Raw genomic sequence first — 17,896 nt, forward strand, 5'->3', positions numbered from 1 at the left:
ACGAGACTTTGCCCCTCATTCCATGGAGATTCATATATAGTATGGTTGATGTAAAATAAACATATGGTTGGGTTTGGTTTGCCCAACCAAGGTCAACCTAAGGGTCCGTAGGGAAATGACTTGGTCTCAATCGGCCCAACCATGATAATCCGGTATACACGTTTGACAGCTAGGTTTGTGCCGCCCTCATCCCGATGAACAGTCCAAGTAAGAGCCCTCGTCATGGGAAAGTCATGGAAGACTGGGACAAGTCCCCATGAGCATCGTGGATCCAAACTTCGTAACCCAATAGGAGTCTATCTGCCCAATGCGGACCAGACGATTGAGAAAGAAGCATGCCGATTATATCTGACAACTACCAATCACTCAGATGAGACTATATAAACCCTAGACCTACATAGGGAAAAGGTAATTGATCCCAACCTAGGTATTTGCTATTCTTGAGGCTTTGCAACTACGTAGAGTTTCCTTCTTCTTGTTGTGGGAGTACTGATTTGATCATCAGAGGTGGCCCTCAACCTCTCGAGGTCGGCTTGTTGTGTGAAACCCGGCCCTAACCTTAACCCGGATATTCTTTTGTTTGTAGGTCCGAAGACCCGAAGTAGAAGTGAAAGTCAACTATGGGCCATATCAGTAGAAGACATGGTGTTCGACTCCAAACCCATGGAGATTGATGATGATGCTCCATACTTGAAGACCTTGTTGGATTTGGAAAAGAGACTACATCTTGATGAAGAGAAGATTGGTTGATGACCTTAAAGCTTGGTTGGGCATGATTCGAAGGCATTTCTCCATGCTAGGTGAGTTATAGTTCATGTTGTGAAAAGCTCATTTGATTCCGATAAGAGTTAGGCTCTCAATTCCTTGATTCAGGCTTTGCTGTCAGCCTGGGTCAATGGGCCAATCGACCTAGCCAATCGACCCAAGGAGACAAAATCTGTGCAAGATCTTCTGTTTAGGTCTATGTTGCTATATTTATATGGGACTTCGTAGTTTTAGTTTCCCTTGCCTCCAAAACACCTAGAGAACGAAAGGAACTCCTCTCCAAGCCTCCAATAGTGTGGAAGAAGATCAGCTCTTGCAACTTTCAAGTTTCCTCTCTTGTTCTTCAATCAAAGGTTAGTAATCACTCTTGTATGGTATTGATCTACTCTTACTATGATTTATTCTTTAAACTGAGATTATGAAGAAGATGCTACAACCTTGCAAACATCTCTTTTAGAATCTCCATTCATTCTTTCATGCTATGATCTTCATATTCAATCCTAAACATGATTCTTATGATTTTCTTCATGAAACTATGATCATATTTTATTATGATTTCTCTAGCATTATAGATGCATCTTCATGATTATTCATACCCTTGATTTACTGTATTAATCTACTAGAATGAGATCTCATCATCTCTAGTTCTTCTCTTGAATTCATAGCTTGTTTTCATTGAAAACTATGTTTTCTACCAAATTAAAAAGTATGATTCTAAATTAGTAAGTATTGATTTTTATCGTTGTTTGATGTCTAATCTATGCTGATAGTCTTAGATTACTGTGTTAGACATTCTTTCCAAGATTCGTAGCATTCCGGATATTGTAGAATAGGTTTCAGATAAAAAATTAGATTTTGGATACATACTGTTCACTGGATCGACTGCTTGGGATTTCTTCGTCCGTTTCGATTCATTTGATGCTTATTCTTTTAGGATTGCTTCCTAATGATTGTATGATGCTTATCTAAGGTTTGTTTGTTAACTTTGGATCCATTCTCTTGTTCGTCCGGAATATCTTCGAATCTATTTAAGGTAAGGACAGTTGTTACCATATTAACATAGATTGCGTGAATCCTAGTTTCTAAATTGGGAATCACCTAGATTTTCTACTAATGTTGTAGTTTCTATTAAGATATGAATGCTGAAAGTACAGTAGGATTTTACTTTCATATTCCCTTTATGTACTTGATCATGTATGGACATTTACTCATGTATGTTGCTTATTCAATTGATCTTGTCTTTATGTATCCTTTCATATGATGTGATATCAGTTGTGCCCGTTATGACTGAATTGGGATTGTCATTGATTAGGTATGATTTGGGATTGGGGAATGTCCTTTTGACATTTCTATCCTTGGACATCAGTGGGAATAGTATGGGATATTTTTGATGGTGCCCTTTGACGCTTTCTTGGATTATTGGTTGTCATACCTAGGGCTATCTAGTGGTGTATGGTTAGAATGTCCTGTTATATCAAACTCGATTCGGAAGGGTATTGAGACTGAACGACCCGTGGTAGCAATGATAATTTGTGGGCGCTCAAGACCGGTAGCCAACCCGTGAGAGGACATGAATCACATTGTGGGGGCCATTCATTGGTAGGGTCGCGTTTAGTGGACTTGGGCTCACGGGCGCTCAAGACCAGTAGCCAATCCGTGAGAGGACATGAGAGCTTCCCGTCTACTATTTGTGGATGACCAATAAGGTTGATGAGTCCGTAGTCCGGGACTATGCTGACTCTAATGTGAAGGATACTAGAAAGGATCGCCCGGGGAAAGGAATGGACGTATATGGATCTGAGTTGATATAACCAAGTAGATGACTTGCATTAGGCTAGGCTTTATCCTGACATGCGCCAATACTTGACCAAATGGTGATGTGAGAGAGAGGTGACCTAAACCCCAACCATGGAATGTCTAAGAGGGATGCAAGACCCAACTACCATCGGCAGAGCCCAAGATACCAAGATGGTTGAGGGAGAGTGAATGACCTTCCCAAAGAAGTATGGTGCTATGACTTAAAACATGTCTGCCTATAGAGATCAGCATACATAGAGTTAGAATCATACATGCATTATCTATCTCATATCATATTGCATCATGCTATGTTTCTGCTATCATGTTATTTATGTTGTTATGGAATAACTTGCCTTGCTGAGTTCTCTTGAACTCACTCCTTTTGTGCAAATATCTTTTGTTAGATTATCCTACAGGTATAGATGACTATGATGGCCAATACGAGGATCTTTTGTGCAAATATCTTTTGTTAGATTATCCTACAGGTATAAATGACTATGATGGCCAATACGAGGAAGCACAAGCTGAAGAAGCGTACTACACGCAAGGTGTTGGCAGTTATGAAGATATCGGTGATGATCCTTCGTGTGATCATGCTACGTACCATGATTAGCCCTACCATGGAGTGGGAGCGTCCGAGCTTAATTTTTGAAGTCTATGTTTATGAAGATGTTCTTTATAAAGTAGAATAAACTCTAGCTTAGTTTGATTACTTATTTCTTTCTTTTCTTTTGGAACCAATTGTAATCTTCTTTTGACTTTCGAGCTACATTCCGCTGTGTCTATGGAGTGAGATTCCGCCTCACTCTACATTTTGATTATATATATATTGGTATCATTTCCGCACTCTGATGTTATTTCATTACTTTGCTTTGATTTATTAATTAATATTATTAACCTTGATTTAGTCTTGTTCTTGATTATATTATTGTGAATGTGGGAGGTTGATTTCCTCGATAATGATCTTCGGGGCTGTGGATCACACACTCGGGTATGTCAAGTAGGGTACCGGCTGGGTGGATGTGACATGTTGTCTTGGAGGTTCAAAGAATTTCCTCGTTATATCCTACGATGGTTGGCTGATTATCATAGACAAGTTGTCTCTTGGGCTCTTCAATCCTTTCACCAAAGCTCACACAATCCTTCCATCCTTTCATTGTACCCAAATTGTCATTTTGGTACAAATGCTCTATTAGTCTATCTTGTGAGCAAGTCCATCATCTTTTGATTTCGTGGTAGTTGCCTTGCTCGGTTATCTTCGTTTGTTAATATGCAAATGGAGATAGGCATGGACTGTAATTGAAGAATGATCTAAACTGCAATAATAGATGTCATATTCTATAAGGAATAGATTGTTACAATAACAGCCTACGGAGAAGTTTTCATATGAGAAGTTGTTGGTGGTCATAGAGATTCTAATATTGAGATCAATACTAAGCAGATATTGCAACTTCCATCATTCTATGTCGGCACATTGTTAAACGTGCATATTGGTTGTAATTGGCATATGTTATTACAATACCTTAAGAAGTATATATACAAGATATACACAAGTGTCTATCTAAAATGAAATGTACAAAGAATGTGTCTACCTAAAATGAAATATCCAAATAAGGAATTTACAATCAATTAGAAAGTATAGGATAAATCAATTAGCTAGCTAGCATAAATGATCTTTTGACTATCAATCAAATGGCTAGCAATTGGAGGGAGCAAATAAGGTAGATTACTTTTGACTATCAATCAATTAGTTAGCAGATTGGAGGGGGAAAATAAGATAGACAGTGACACGAGTTTTCATGCTAAGACTCCCCCTCAAGTTAGAGCGTGGAGATTTCGAACACCCAACTTGGACATAAGCTGGTCTAAATGTTCATGCCTAGGTGATCTAGTAAAAACATCAAAGATTTGTTGAGTCGTGGCAATTTTGATCGGCTGAATAAGACCCTCTTGGAGCTTCTCTCGTACAACATGGCAATCAATCTCGATGTGCTTTGTACGCTCATGAAAATAGGGTTTGCAGCGATGTGGAGAGCTGCTTGATTGTCACAATGTAAAGGAATCGGATGGATAATAGGCAATCCAATGTCACATAATAGATAAGATAACCAAGTTAGTTCAAATGTGGCAACAACCATTGCCTGATATTCAACCTTAGCAAAAGAACATGATACTGTATGCTGCGTTTTTGTCTTCCACAAAACAAGGCTAGATCCAAGGAAGAAACAGCAGCTAGTTGTGGATCGACGCGTCATTGGACAAGTGGCCAATATGAATCAAAAAATGCTTGAGGGGTAAAGTATTGACTCTGCAAAAAAGAACAAACCTTGACTTGGGGTAGCCTTAAGATAACGTAAAAGTCGATGAACAACATCTAAATGAGGTTGACGTGGTTGGTGCATAAATTGACTGAGACTGTTTACGACATACACAATGTCAGGCTAAAACAGTTAGATATATTAATCGACCAACCAAGCATCCATAAGTGCTAGGGTCAGCGAGAATGTCACTTGTTGAATCTGTCAATTGAAGATTTTGCTCCATCGGTGAATCGGCGGGACGAGAGCAAAAAACCCACAATTAGATAAGATGTCGAGGACATATTTATGTTGACAAAGATAAAGTCCCTTGGTAGAACGGGTAACCTCAATACCCAAAAAATACTTGAGCGTACCAAGATCCTTAATGTGAAAACGTTGGTGAAGCATGGGTTGGACAAATTGAATCAAAGTATTGCTAGAACCGGTGATGACAATGTCATCAACATGTAAAAGAACATGCACAATATCCTCATGAAGTCGCAGTGTGAATCAGGAATGGTTTGCTTGAGAGTGAGAGAATCTAAATTCATGTAATGTAGTGGAGAATTAACAAACCATTATCTAGAGGCTTGTTTAAGTCCATATAAAAACTTATGTAGGCGACACACTAAGCTCTCCCCCTTTCAAAGATAACCTGGTGGGGAACCATGTAAACCTCCTCATCAAGATCTCCTTCGAGGAACGCATTGTGAACTTCCATTTAGTGTAAAGCCCAAACACGTGCAGTAGCAAGAGCAAGGACACATACAGTTACAAGTTTCGCCACAAGGGCAAATGTGTCATGATAATCTACACCTTCAATTTGATTATATCTTTTGGCCACCAAATGAGCTTTGTAGTGCTCAGTGGTGCCATCTGAATTTTGCTTAATCCGATAAACCCATTTAGAGCCAATAGGCTTTTTGCCAAGTGGTAATGGAACAAATGACCAAGTGTCATTATTGGAGAGGGCTGAAATTTAAGATTGCATAGCATCACCCGATCTTGGCTTTTCATTGCTTTAGCAAATGTTGTAGGTTCAATAGCATCTGAAAGTGAAGTTAGGAAAGAAAACATGGGGTGGGGGAAAACAAGAATAATTTAAAAAATAAACCAAGATTACTTAGATTCAAGGTTTCCTTTGGGTCTCATATCTTCACACCCAAAGAAAGAAATTTCGTTCATTTTGCCCGGTTCGCTGCCCAGTGAACCGGGTGAAATGGCGAAATATCACTGAACTTCAGTTTCATTCCACATTTCTTTCTCATTAACTTCAGAGTTTTTCAGGTTTAGAGGTCGACGCCGCTGCTGAGAGTTCGCTGCTGCAACCCAAATCTGGCTCACAGTGTTTCTTTCTCTTTCTCTCTTTCTTTCTTTCTTCTTCTCCTTCAACAATCCGGCAAAAATAGCTTGTATGCTTGCAGAACAGAGGAACACACAATCCAGATGATCGACTGATATGAAATCGTAACAGTAGCTAGCTCCCTGAACTAGTCAGTCAGTCACCCATTACCTAGGTTTATTCCTCAAGAATTCTCAAAGGAAAGATGTCGACATAGACTCTACTTGTGAAGACGGTCCCCGAACTGAAAGACAGATTTGAAAGGTGTGTGAAAAGGGTTACAGCCACTGGTGATACTACTCCTGTGTATTTCTCTTTCTCTCTTTCTTTCTTCTTCTTCTCCTTCTCCTTCAACATCCGGCAAAAACAACACTAAATCCGGCGATTTTCGTTTGATTATAGTGATTTTCAGGCGATTTTCATTTGGTTCCGGCGATTTTCGCTGGTTTGCCCCCTGGTTTCAAAGAGTTTCGTTTCGCCCCCTGGTTTCGGTTCGCCGGGGGGCGAAATCACCGAATTTCAGCGATATTTAGCCGAAATTCAGCGAAAGTAAGTTCCTGTTCACACCCATCTCGTATCTCGTGTATGGGCCTTGTTATTTTCTTATACGACATATATTTCCTTTAGATTTATTGAAGGGATAATTATATTAAAATACTTGAATCACTTGCTACTAAAAGCCATTTGATTTGCTTTATCCCTTCACCATCTAGTCTTTTCATTCGAAGAGTGTTTCTCCACCTAGACCAAATAAAACTAGTCACACATCTATATTGTATTTGAAATATCATGAAATAACAACAGATGACTCTTCCACCTTCATGTATTTGAACTCATATCTTGTCACATGGGATGCACATCTATTTCCATTCATAAATCAATCTCCATCCCAACAGAGAATTACCAGGTCTCAACTTCAGATTCAATAGCCATGTCTTCAAATTCTCTCCTCCTACTTGTGCATCAATGGATTTTTCTAAGTTTTGCAGCAGCCTCGTCCTTCTCATTGTCCTCTCATACTCTTCTATATTCATCAATAACCCAATGGACAATGGACTTTGGCCCTTTGAACCTTCTCCAGGCCACTTAGTGTCTTTGACTGCGGGGGAATACATTTCAACTCCCCATATGCAGTTCTAAGGCCCCAGTCTCCCAAAGAGGTCTCTCCTTTCTTCCTTCAGCAAAGCCACAGTTGCAGCAAGAAGAGTTGGACATTCCATCAATGGCCAAGCTCAAGCCCCAAATGGCATTGTTGTTGAAATAGATTTACTTCCTACTTCTATTGAACAACAAAGCCATTTGGGGCTTGAGCCTGGCCATTGATGGAATGTCCAGCTTCTCTTGCTGCAACTGTGGCTTTGCTGAAAACCAGAAGCATTGTTGAGAACGAGGGAGATCTCTTTGGGAGACTGGGGCGTTAGAACTGCTGAAGAGTACTACATTCTTGGAAATAGAAATAAATATAAAAAAAAAACAAAGGCAATGCAATTCATTCATGTAAAAGAAGATGATCTAAAGAAATGTGGAAATCAGACACAGAGTTGAGGAAGCATACAGGAGAAGGTATCACCAAACTTCTTATCATGACTAAGCTGAATCATCTGAATAATTGAACAAGGTTTGAATAATTGATCAACGTCAAGCCCCACTGAGTGGGCTGTGTAACTGTGTAAATGATGTTGAATACCCCCACTGGATCACAAATGTTGTACCATAACCATACATCTCATTCGCAACACAAATAACAGGCAAGAGACTTTAAATGATTTGAACAACTTCCAATATCAAATAATTATGGAGTTCCAATGGTAACTAATTACCGATCCCATATTAATTCCAAAATGAAACAGGATAACATAATCCAAACGTAAATAGCAAAAGAATTTTTAATTAACGTTATCTTCAGATACTATCAAATTCCTAGTCCACTGGATGAGTTTCATATGAGCATAAATAGCAAGCACATAGGGTACCATGATCAGCATCCAATTGCTCGGCAGCTCTGTACCGCCATCCACTCCGCAATCCTGAGTAACATGTGCAGGGACTGCTACACCTATGCCATCATCTAAAAAGAAAGAACAACCACGAGTAAGCTGAGCAAACACATCCAAATGCATGAGCAAGCTGCAACCTGCATGCCATTACAATATATGCACAATAGTGTCTAACTATGGCAAACATATATGCTTGTTGGTTAATAGTCCATATAACTCAATTTGATAATTGAAGGGGAAATATCCTTACCTGGATTTGCTTTCCCAAATAGTATAGAAATCTACAGTAGATGTAATTTGGATCCATGTCCTCGTTCCTTCTCAATTCCGTTCCCGGTTTGATTCCACAATCTCTAGGAAAGGGAATAAAATTCACAGCCCAAATGCTTGGAGGATGGAAGAAAATAGAGATCAAACGTGGGGAGAAAATTCACACAGAACTTTCTGGAGAGGGAGGGAGGGAGAGAGAGCGAGAGAGAGAGAGAGAGAGAGAGAGAGAGAGAGAGAGAGAGAGAGAGAGAGAGAGAGAGAGAGAGAGAGAGAGAGAGAGAGAGAGAGAGTGAGGGAGCCGCCTTTAATTCTTTGGAAAAACTCAAGTATGAATAATCTCGTCTCTCTTCAGTGATACGGTGGGTACAAATATATAACCCTATATTTTGTAACCGCCCTAATAGTGACTTCCAATTTTGCCCTTGGGTATAAAATTAAATTAATAATTATTAAAACCCAACATCTCCCACTTGCACAAGGGCAAATGTTAATCTCTCTGTCACAGTGTGTCCCAGACACACATGTATATCCCAGATATACACATTCAATCTCTCTATCACATTGTGTCCCAGACACACATGTATATCCCAGATATACATATTTTGATCTCTCTATTTTGTATCCTAGATACATAAACCTCTTGTGTCCTAAACACTAACATCCACAAGTCATATTGACAAATGGGTTGTGTGACCGGTGATATACCTACACATGTGAGCCCCAAACTAGAAACCTTCCCAGAAGGCCAGAATGACACATCACTCAAAGAAACACATCAAATAAGCATTAGTATACCAGTGTCCTAGGTTTATTCAAACTCACCAGACTAAAGGTATCTCGATCCCTCTGAGAGATCATCTTCTTGTCCTTAAAATGTTCACTACTGTAACACATACAGTTGGCGTCAGCAAACACTTTTAGGGTGCAGTTGAATCAAATCTTTCCTTTCGCCCCAGACCATCACTACACTTAGGATTGACTCCTTTCCCGGTAATGCCCCTTTAGGTCGAATCAATCATGACCATAGATAACACCTCAAAGTAGCCACACCAACCCTTCGTTTCATGATGTCGTCGAAAGTCACTAAGAACACTAATGGACCATAAGGTCCAGGACTCACACAATGAAAGGAGCAGGGATCCATCCTCTCATTTCCAATGATTGCTAAGCACACATAGTATGATATACGGCTATGGTGGAGCATTCTATACACAATAGAATATATGTCCCTCTCAACACCATACAGGTCTTAGTTTAGTCCCAACCTCTTGCACCTAATCTGAGTTTCTTTATTGTCGCCACCTTAGTGCCATAGAAAGTACTTGCACCTGGCTCCTATAGGCAACATAATAGTGGGAGCATTCATGTCGATTCTCTTCACAATAGAGAAACTCATCTTGATTCCAAATCAAGGCAACATCATGATTATGAATTGACCTACACAAAGTCATTCACAATCCATCTCATCTCTGCTAGCCTCTAAGGCGCTAGAGGCGAATGTTAGTGTGAGTGAGCCATTCTCTTGCTTGTTGACATATCTTGTTTTATGCTAAAAGAACAATCACACAGAAAGTGGAAAAATAAATGCTGAAATGAACTCGTATTACTCAATAATAAGAAAGTTTCAGTACAAAAGTAAGTCACAATCTACGCAAGCCCAAGGATTTTTTACATGAAAAATAAAATATCTTGGCTATAGGTTTGGTAAAAGGGTCAGCTACCATCTGACTAGTAGATATGTGCTTAAGTACAACTTTTTTCCTTGATATAATGTCTCTTGCAACTTTCTTCCTTGATATAATGTCTCTCACAAAATGATATCTTAACTGTATATGTTTGGTCTTCCCATGATACTTGGGGTCCTTGACATAGCTAAGAGCTGTCGTACTATCACAGTTGATAAGGGCAGCCTCTTTGGATGTCATCACAATCCCAGTATGTCGAAGGAATCTCCTCAACCAAACAGCCTCTTGAACCGCAGCTGAGCATGCCACATACTCTGCTTCCATGGTCGAGAGGATATACAAGCCTGCTTCTTGCTACACCACGAAATGGCCCCGCCATTCAGCAAGAAAGCATATGTAGAGGTTGATTTGCGCTCATCAATGTCTCCAGCCCAATCAGCATCACTATAGCCAACTAACTGCAAATCCGATCCTTGGTAACACAGCATGTAGTTACTCGTTCCTCTGAGATATCTCAATATCCTCTTGAATGCTTTCCAGTGCTCTATGCCTAGGTTTGATTGGTACCGACTAACCAAACCCACTACATAACAAATATCCGACCTAGTACACATCATAGTGTACATAAGGCTACCCACTGCCTTGGAATATGGAACTCTTTCCATCTTGGTTTTCTCCTCTGGAGTCTTAGGACTGATATCAAGGCTCAAATGCAAACCCTTCTCTACTGGATTATCAATTGGTTTGCAATTGTGCATCTGGTATCTCGTCAAGACATTGTCAATATAGGTCTTCTGAGATAAACCCAGTAATCTCTCTTGCCTATTTCTGACAATCTTGACATCAAGCACATAGCTTGCTTCACCCATGTTCTTCATATCAAATACAGAGGGCAACCATTTCTTAATGGTTTCCAATAGCTCCTTGCTATTACTAGCCATGAGTATGTCATCTACATACAGTGTTAGAATGACATAATTACTATCATATCTCTTGGTGTAAGCATAATGGTCTTCCTCAAGCATGGAAAACCCATTTTCCATCATAGCTTGGTTGAAGCGCACATTCCACTATTTAGATGCTTGCTTTAAGCCATATATGGACTTCTTAAGCTTGCACACTTTGCGCTCAAGTCCATTAGCTTCAAAGCCTTGAGGTTGATCCATATAGATCTCTTCCTCAAGTTCTCCATTGAGAAAAGCAGTTTTTACATCCATCTGTTAAAGCTCCAAGTCCAATTGAGCAACAATGGCTAGTATGAGGCATGTGGAGGCAAACCTAGCCACAGGGGAAAAAGTTTCCTCATAATCAACGCCCTCTCACTGAGTGTAGCCCTTAGCCACTAAACGAGCCTTGATTCTCTCAATAGATCCATCCACCTCTCTCTTGATCTTGAAAACTCACTTGTTCCCAATTGCCTTTCATCCTGGTGGTAAGTCAACCAAGTCACAGACATGATTCACTTTCATTGACTCCAACTCTTCCTCTATTGCTTTCAACCATTCCTTTGAGCTTGTCCCCGCAAGAGCTTCCTACACGCTCTTCGGTTCATGCTCATCTATTGGAGCCATCTCACAATCTATCTCTTCAGGAGTTACCATGTAGGCTTCATCCTCTATGTCGAGACGTCGACGAGGAACTAGCCCGCGCCCACTATGGTGCAAGTGCATGTTAGATTGCTCACTCTCTGAGGTAGCTATCACATTTGCATTCCCACTCCCACTAGGATCTTATGGATGAACCCCAGGTTCATTATATAGAGTCTGAATCCCTGAAGTGACAAGATCACTATCTTATATCTCAAAGAATTCTGATGATTCTTTGTTAACTCTTGAAAGAGATGGAAAATCATTCTCCAAGAATGTTGCATCACTAGACTCAAGTTTCGTTATCCTGTTACTCTCATCTAGTCCAATGAAGACATGGCCCTTTGAGAGTTCAGAATATCTTACAAAGATACACTTTCTTCTGCTGGGTCCAAGCTTTCCATATTGGTGAGAAGTAGAGTGAACATATGCTGCACATCCCCATGTGCACAAGTAACTCAAATTTGGCTTCCTTCCGGTCCACAACTCATATGGTGTGGAAGGAACCGGTTTGGCTGGAACTCTGTTGAGGATATAGGTTGCAGTTAGCAAAACATCTCCCCAATAAGAGATGGGTAGGTTTGCCTGCGCCATCATGGATCTCATCATGTCTGACAAGGTTCTGTTCCTCCTCTCAGCAACCCCATTTTGCTGTGGAGTCCATGGAATAGTAAGTTGCCTAGATATCCCCTTTTCATCACACAACCTTTTCAACATATCGGAGAGATACTCTCTACCTCTATCCGTTCTAAGAGTTTTGATCCTTTTATTTAACTGATACTCAACTAAGCTCATGAATTTCTTAAAACATTCTAGAGCTTCTGACTTATGAGAAATTAGATAAATATGATCATACCGTGTATAATCATCTATGAATGTGATGAAATAAGTCTATCCTTTTCTAGCATGCACATTCATGGGTCCACATACATCTGAATGAATAAGTTGTAGAGGAAGAAAGGCTCTCAAAGACTTTTTGAATGGTTTTCTAATTGCTTTTCCTGCTAGACATAACTCACAGATTGGCAAATCGAATAGTGAACCTTGACCTAAGAGACCTTCTCTTTCCAACCTGTTCATCCTATCTCAGCCAAATGTCATAGTCTAGCATGCCACATATTAGAATCAATACACACAATATTTTGGAAAACAAAAGCATTACTAGGATTAGATAAATTATCAATTGTATCCACTACAATAAAACCATTATGAAGAAAACCATAACCATAAAATGTATTACCTAGATACAAAACCAAAGAATTGTTCTCAAATACAACTCTAAAACCATGTCTTAAAAGAAAAATAATAGAAACAAGATTTTGCCGAATGTCTGGAGCATACAGCACGTCATGGAGTAACAGCGCTCGGCTACCTCACAAAACTAATTTGCATGTGCCACTGCCATAAACCTCCACACTTGAGCTGTTCCCCATCGTTATTCTCCTACTTCCTCTTGGAACATGACAATATTCCATGAAACTTGAGCGTTCCCTTGTTATGTGTTGTGTTGCACCTGAATCAACAATCCACAAAGGACTTGATTCAGCAAGCATAGTAGAACTTGTTACATAACAAGATGAGGTATAACACACAGTACATACCTCCTGCTCAGTGCAATCATGAGCAAAATGACCAGGCTTTCGGCAGTTGAAGCAAATCAAAGGTGATTTCTTCTTGCCAGCTCTAGTCCCCTTTGAAAGCTTGGAGCCACTCTTGTTTCTGTTCCCGCCTTGGTTACTTTGCCTGGACCGCTGAGGTTGAGCTTTCTCTCTCTTGTGCTTAGAGCGTGCACCTTACTAGTGCTAGCTTTAGCGGCAAGTACTTCAGTGTGAGGGGCATCAGCCAACATCCGATCCTCCTCTAGCTCAAGGTGCTTGGCAGCTAGATCAAAAGTCTTGACATCATCAGCATGAGTCAAGAAGATCTTTATATACTCCCAAGTCTTAGGCAATGACCTAATGACTATAGAGACTTGTTCCTCATCAGTCTTTTGGCACCCACATGCGCTCAACTCTCTAATCATGTTGGACATGATGGTTATATGCTGCCTTATGGTGTGACCTGGTGCATCTTATAACCGTCAAAAGTGAGTCCAAGTTGGCGGCCTCTAGTGGTGGAAGTCCCTTCATACTAGAACTTCATTGCCTCCCACAAAGACTTTGCAGTCCTATGCTTCTCAAACCGAAGCATCAGGTCATTCCTCATTGAGCTTAGGATAGTAATCCTAGCTACCCGGTCTTTCCTCTTTCAGGCATTGTAAAGCTCAAGATCCATGCAATGCTGTGCAGTGGTACCTTCCTCAGGTGGGGACATGGTTTGGTTTATGGTTTCCAGCATGTCCTACTCTTCCAGAAGATACTGCACCTTTCGGTGCCAGATGTCATAATTCCTCTCGTTCAATTTATCTCCTTTCGTGAGGTCAACAACTATGCTCTTTGTAGCAGCTATTATATTAGAGACAATATATACAAAGATGAGTTCAACTATTCTAGCATAAAACACAACAAATCACACTAACATAATCAACCTATGGGATAAACATTTAAACCAAAGAGATGCTAACAAACATTCAATCAAATTCTCATGCAAACCCACATAGACTTATACACTAGTTTCATTCTGTGCAAGAAACATGAGTAATAGACCCATAATTAAAATAGTTTTAATAAAATAAAACATCCAATCATGTTTATGCTATGAGGTGGTTCACACAGAATGCTTCTACCATACTAGCTCCCACTAGGCCCCATTAGGCCCTCAATGCCCAAACATGACATTGATTGTCAGGCCACTAGTGTTCAGTAAGTTAGAAATATATTTGAACTGGACAGACCAAAAATCTCAAAAAATCCATCTCCTAGACGGACTGTTGTCTAGCTAGACGGAAAGTCCGTTTGGTACAAACTGACAATCTGTCCTTCCACTGTGATTAGACGGACGTCTATCTGGTCCTCAGTGACCAAATGGCGTTTCCCTTGAACGATTTTTTTTTTCAAAAAATGGAAAATCACATTTTTTCTTCAAAAAAATTTCCCAAAAACACCTGAAAAATCCAACAATCATTAAACAAAAAAAATGCATTCTCATGGATTATTAATTCATGCAAAAAGTTTTTCATAAGGGAAATTCACAAGGATCCTCCTACTTGGATCCAAACAAACAATAAGAGTTTCTTAAAACTCTCTCAATTCTCCTATGGGTTTCCTATTAAACCTTAGATCCTCCCATTGGGTCCATTCAAAAAAAATTAAACAATAGGGAGGAACCAAGAATCGTGGGAACCATGGCTCTAATACCAATGTTGGTTATACTCCATATAAATCAATTCGATAATTGAAGGGGAAATATCCTTACATGTATTCGCTTTCCCAAATAATATAGAATATCCACAGCAGAAGTAATTTGGATCCACGTCCTCATTCCTCCTCAATCCTGTCACCTATTTGATTCCACAATCTTTAGGAAAGCGAATAAACTCCACAACCCAAATGCTTGGAGGATGGAAGAAAACAGAGATCAAAAGTGGGGAGAAAATTCACACAGAACTTTCTAGAGAGGGAGAGAGAGAGAGAGAGAGTGAGGGAGCTGCCTTTCTCTGGAAAAACTCACGTATAAATAATCTCGTCTCTCTTCAGTGATGTGATGGTTACAAATATATAACCCTATATTTTGTAACCACCCTAATAGTGAGTCTCCAATTTTGCCCTTGGGCATATAATTAAATTAATAATTATTAAAACCCAACAATGCTTTTATGGGACCAGCCCCTTGGGAGTCTGTCTTCCTTCATCATCTCATATCACATCAGTCGGGGGTATGGGATCCAGTCTCCACTATTGGGGCCAGTCTGTTCAATGCTTCAATTAATGTAAATCAATGGGTGATTTAGGAATTCAGTTTGCACTCTTGCACACATCAACCGGTAGGCACAAGGGTTTGGTCTACACTCTCACTCACATCAAACGATAGGTTCAAGCAATTTGCTCGGCTCGTGCTCATAACAACAGAAAAGTAAATCAACTAGGGGTTTGGGACTAGCACGTTTTAGGGGTCTCTCTTAGCCATGCTTTTTATACGGGTTATGCATCCATCATGATCAAATGCAACAAAGTGTGTGGATATGTGAGTTTGTAGTCTACTTCCCCCATCCCCTTACATGAACATATCCAACAAATTTTAATTCACATGTCAATTCTTACCTTCACATCCATAACCAGCTCCTTGATCAAAATATAAAGTTGATCATACTGGAATTCGATAGAGGGGATATAACTTGTTTAAATACAACCATCCTTGTAAATTCATACCTACATGTGTTTCAATGCATGCATGCGTAGAGCATAATTAAATCAAAGTTTTTATCACTGTAATCATTAGTAACAAATATAAAACTTCACAAGAGAGCATAAACATAATTCTAGCACACAACCTCTCACTTGTGGCAATAGTCTGTGTACGTTAGGTTTCAAGTGTCCAATATTGTTGAAGAGATGAAAAATGATCACAGTATTTGAGCTGGAACTTCTAGGTGCGTTACAACGTCGCTTTCCTTAAGACGTAATTCGCCCTCACACCAAGGTGCTATGAGGTATTGCGAACCGTCTCCCAGGATACAAAGAAGCCCAACTTCGAGTTGAATCTCTTGAGTTTTGCTGAGCACTCGCAAAACTTAAGAACAGAGAAGACTTCGGGATTTTCTCTCTTCTACTGCTGTTGTGAAGCTAGACGTATATATAGGCATTGAGGTGCCTCTACTGAACAGTTCATGACTCTGTTCGTATGGGTGCACCTCTCTGTAGGGATACGAATGCTGACGTTCAGATATGAGCCGTCGGATCATTCGGCCGCACGATCTAACGGTCCATATTGAACCATCAAAACAATATTTATGGATCTACTTCTATCGCCCTAGATCTACCGTTGATCACAACACACGGTTTAGATCTGATCTCGCTCGAAGCGATGCAAGCGTGCTAAGTGCGTGCGCCACAAACGCCCACAGCCCACGCCGCGCGTGCGCGCTCGGATGGTATACCGTCCTCACTCATACACTGCACACACACTGGCGTGTCTCATTATTATAAGTTAGAGTTAATAGGTGGTACCTATTAATTAACCTGGATTCCGACACCTCGGTTTCCAATGTGGGACTATATAATAATACACTTTCCTAAAATAACTAAAGGAAAGTTTTCCGCACTTACAGATCCAACACATTTTATTATATTAAAAATAATACAACAAATATCACCCTACAATTAAAACCTTGGACATATTAAATGCATCAAACCTTAACAAACTTGTAGTAGAAATCTATTTCACAATTCCGGTTCATAGATTCTACCCTATTCTGCAAACCAAAACCATAAAATATGTATTGATGAATATGTCCTGGATTCAAATACATCTAAACTAGTATCAGTTATGCTAGAGTTTTAAATACACAATCCCTCAAAAGTTAGGTTTCAGATTCCCTAAACTACATTGTCTTGATTCATTCAAATTTTGCACCGAGTAGAAAGACAACTCCAGGACCTATACTTTGACGATTTTTCATATTTTTTTTGCTTGATTTATCACAGACTGTATACTTGCTTAAAGACTCAACATAAGAAGTTCAGATTAAAACGCATTACATAACTTTAGACATGATTTTTACAAATACCACGTTTGGAATACAATTTCAGGTCATTAATCTGGTTTTTGATAACTTTTTATCCTATCAAACGAGATTAGAAGGATCCAAATTTGGTGGAGATCCTCTTCTCTAAGTCTTATTCAAAATGTTTCAGATAATTAATCCATGTGAATTTGGAGATATACTTGTTCTCTCTTGATTTGACAAAACCATTCCCCTAACCTTACAGGAATTTCGAAATAATCCAAATCATCTGAAGCATTTTGTTCCCACAAAACAACTTCTCAGTTTGGACATGGGTATTGCAATCCATTTCCAATATAGGTGATAAACATGAATGCATGTGAACCATGTCATAGTGTATGTAGTACCGAACAAAACCAAGAGATGCAAGACTTAATGGATCTAGAGCCATGCAGCATGACAAATTTCCTATGCTGAAATTTGATTTGGTCCTAGTTCGATTAGGTTTTTGTATTGGAAGTGTTTTTGGCATAGTGGTGGCAGCTTCCTATG

The sequence above is a fragment of the Hakea prostrata genome, chromosome 7 (assembly GCF_041222555.1).
Source record: "Hakea prostrata isolate BN-2017 chromosome 7, UWA_Hpros_2, whole genome shotgun sequence".
In the NCBI taxonomy this organism is placed as follows: Eukaryota; Viridiplantae; Streptophyta; class Magnoliopsida; order Proteales; family Proteaceae; genus Hakea; species Hakea prostrata.